Genomic DNA, 3,841 nt, shown 5'->3' on the forward strand with positions numbered 1-3,841 from the left:
CGCCGCGCCTGTGCTTCCCTTATTGGGGAGCCCGTTCCGTGGGGGCGATCGGACGCCACCCAGAGGTGACCGATACCCCGGTCGCCCCCCCTTCTCTACTCCGCCAGCGTCAGAGGACTGCACTCCGACGCCGGCACTACCGGGCCGCCTTGGATGCAGCCGGGGACCCCACCCCGACTGCATCAGCGGCCCCGGCGGAAGCGCGCGCGAAGGCGGGAGCCACAGGAGTCGAAGCTCCGGCACCCGATGTCCACGCACGCGTCCGCCCATACACGCAGGCCTCGCCTGCCGGGGAGCGAGGAGACGCCTACGGGGGGGGGGGCGCCCCCCCGGCGGCGCCGTCGGGGCCGGCTGTGCGGTCCCCACGGCCCCGCCCACGACCCCGCCTCGCTCTCCTCCTCTCTCCACGAGCGGGATCACGCGCCTCGCGGTCCCGCTCGTCGTCCTCCTTCCGCGAGATGAGGGTCTCGCAGAAGAGCCGCCTCGTCGAGGAGGCATATCGGCCCGTATGCGGAAGGAGAGTTCGCGGGCTTTACCTTCTTCGGCACGAGGACCATCCGGCCCCGCTTCCATGGCAGCGGGACCCGCCCCGACATCATGCAGCCGTCAAACAGCCGCATGAGTCGGGGCCCGAGGACGCGTGTGCCCAAACCCAGCTCCCGCCCGGGGATGCCGTCAGGCCCCGGAGCCTTATTGGCCCCGAGGCGCTTGACGGCCGCCGCGAGCTCCTCCTGCGTAACCCCCAGCTGGGCGGGCCAGTTGGTCGGGTCCGCCGGCTCGAGCGGCCGCGAGCCGTCGTCCGGATCGTCCGGAAAGAGGGTCTCGACGACACGCTCGAGAGCATGGGGGTCAAGACGCTCCGTGACCGGGGACCCTGCCGGCCGCATACGTCCGAGGACGATGCTATACGGGCGTCCCCACGGGTCACGGTCCAACGTCTCGAAGAGCTCACTCCAGGCGCGGGATTTGGCCTCCCTGATGGCGCTCTGGAGGTCCACCGTCGCTAGCCGGTAGACCCCGTAGAACTCGTGCTCCCTCGCCAAGTCGCGGTTCCGTCGCCGGCGGGCACTGGTGAAGCGGCGCCTCGCCACGTGACACACGTCACGCAGCGCAGCGATCTCGTCGCTCCACCAATACGCGGCCCGCCTAGGGGGCTTCCTGACCCGGGGCATAGCTGCGTCACACGCAGGCGCCATTGCCTCCCGGAGCCATTCGGCCTCCCTATCGACGTCCGCGACCGGTCCGGCCGGAACCCCCGGCCAGGACACGGCGAGGGCCGCTGCCATCAGCGCGTCCTCCTCCAGGCGCTTGAGCGCCCATCTATGCGGTGGCCGGCCAGCGCCCGGGTGGAGAGTGGGGTGGTGTCGAGGGGCGGCGGAAACATCAAAAATGATGTGGAGGTGGTCGCTAAGTGTTACCACCTCCTCCGCCACCCTCCACCCCGACACGAGACGCGCAGCGGCGGGCGTAGCCCATGAGAGGTCGACAATCGACTCTCCCTGCCACCGCACGCACGTGCTCGCAGACCCTCGGTTGAACAGCCGAAGGTCCGCGCTCGCCGCCCATTCCTCCACGGCATCGCCCCTCGCGTCGGTCCTGGGGCTTCCCCAGAGGGTAGACTTCGCATTGAAGTCCCCCAGGACCAATGTTGGACGAGTCGGATCACGGGACACAATGTCCCGGATCCCGTCCAACAGCATCTCAAATGCCGCGAGGGGCATGCTCGGAGGGGCATACACACCGACCACCGCGAGGCGCCCATACAGCGCCGCGACGAAGCCGCATCCGCGCGTCAAAACGCTCAGGGGCGCGGCCCCGTCGCCGACCACCGCCACGGAGCCCAGCGCGTCCCCCGCCCAATCGGGGCGTTCAGAGACGCGGTACGGCTCGGCAGCGACGGCCAGGCCAACCCCCAACTCGGCCAGGCTATGGACAAACAAGTCCTGAGCCCGTGCCGCGTGGTTGAGGTTGGCCTGGAGGATCCGGACTATAGGCGGGAAGGTTAGTCCGTAACCATGGCCTCCCCCCGGCCGGATCCTCCCTCCTTGAGCTCGCGCTCGAGCTCGACATCCCGCTCGGAGCCCGTCGTCCGCTTTACCTACTCGGCGGCCGCATACTTAATACGTAGTGCCGCCTCCCGCAGGCAGCGGACGTACGTCCCCTTCAGGTTGCGGCTCGACTCAGCAACCTTCTGGACGACGGCGATCTTTTCGCAAAACACCGCCCCCAGGTCCGCCGTGGGAGCCTGCCTCATCTCTGCGGCAAGCTCGGCCTTTGAAGGCAGCGGCTTACACGACCTGGGCACAGGTCGTGGGAGCACCGTCGCGTCCTCCACCGCCGCCTCCAGCCGAAGCTGACGCTCTTGGAGCGTCAGCTTCTCTAAATAATGCTTTTTCTTTCGAGGGAGCCATTTGTTTGCGGACGATAACCAGAGGTGGTTACGTGACTAATACGAAACACTTTTGTGAGTCCTTGCATTATATTATTAATGAATGTTGTACCGCGGTCAGTGAGCTCGCGGCGCGCCGAAGACGGTAATAAAATATCGCGAGATAGCGTCAGCAACCGTGAGCGCTCGTATGTCAGGCAACGGGATAGCCATGCAGAATTTTGAAAGTTGGCATTGAATTGTTAATATATGACGATTTCCACTAGGTGTTACCGGAAGCGGTCCTACCGTGTCCAATGCAATTTTGTCAAAGGGTTTTACAGGGGTGTCGGTAATCAGCATCGGTTCTCGAGTTTTAATGCGTACAAGTTTCTGTTCCTGGCAACTGGTACAGTGTCGTATGAAATCTTCTACGTCTCGTCGCATATTTGGCCAGTCGAATAAACTTCGAATCCGTCGGTAGGTCTCCGTGACTCCTTTGTGTCCTCTTATCATGCTTTCGTGATAATGTCGAATAAAGCCTTCTCATTCAACTTGTGGGGGTTTCTGGTTTTCACCGGTAGATATTGAGATTTTTATGGGCTGTTCCCAAAACATTTCGGTTAAAAGTTTCTGGAGAACGTTGTGATCGAAGTGATGGAGAATTTCACCATGTGTAGCTATATGAATTGAAGTTATCTTCTCAATTTTCGTTGATTCTTTAAGGGCAGAAAGTGAATGCGACAGTTCCGAAATTCCCATTTCGTGGAAGAAATTTCTGGTTCCCACAATACTAAAATCCTTCTCTTCGTTGTTGAGGGTTACAATTACGCGCCCTAGGTTTAGGTCTTCGGTGATTAATATGGTCCCTTCTAGGAGTCCGAGAGCCTTTAGGGTTTTACAGTTTCCGCTTGTTAGTATTCGATCGGCGAAAATAAAATGCGCGTAATTATCAGGTTCGGTCATTAAGGTTGCTTTAGAAACCAAGACTTCCATCGTTTCGGATTAAATTTCGGAGAAATATTTTGATTTTGAGATTGCGATGGATATGAAGGTTGATATGAATCTATAAATGTATCGAATTTTTATTCTCTATTTTCGTTAACAGAATGAGCGATAGCACTTTGTTCATTCGGAGCATTTCTTATTGTTATTCCAGATTCGTCTGGTTCGGCGAAAACCATGGTTGACTGTGGTACCTCTACTAAATCCGTTGGAGGAGGTAAAAACCATGTAACACATTTTTTCGCGATTGGAGGTTGTTCTGCTTTATGGATCGAGTCTTGGTTATCTGGTAATTCTGCCTGATCCAGGCTTTGAAGAACCGTGATTTCTTCTGTGGTGAATCGTGGTGGAAAAGTGTTGTTACCCTCTTGATTCTGCTGAACACCACCTGGTCGGCTGACGTCCTCTGTAGCGTCGAATTCTGTTTTACCTACGAGTGCTGTTTCTATACCGGTAGAATTTGCCTTA

Source organism: Dufourea novaeangliae, unplaced genomic scaffold (genome assembly GCF_001272555.1).
Source record: "Dufourea novaeangliae isolate 0120121106 unplaced genomic scaffold, ASM127255v1 scaffold350, whole genome shotgun sequence".
NCBI classification, from domain to species: Eukaryota; Metazoa; Arthropoda; class Insecta; order Hymenoptera; family Halictidae; genus Dufourea; species Dufourea novaeangliae.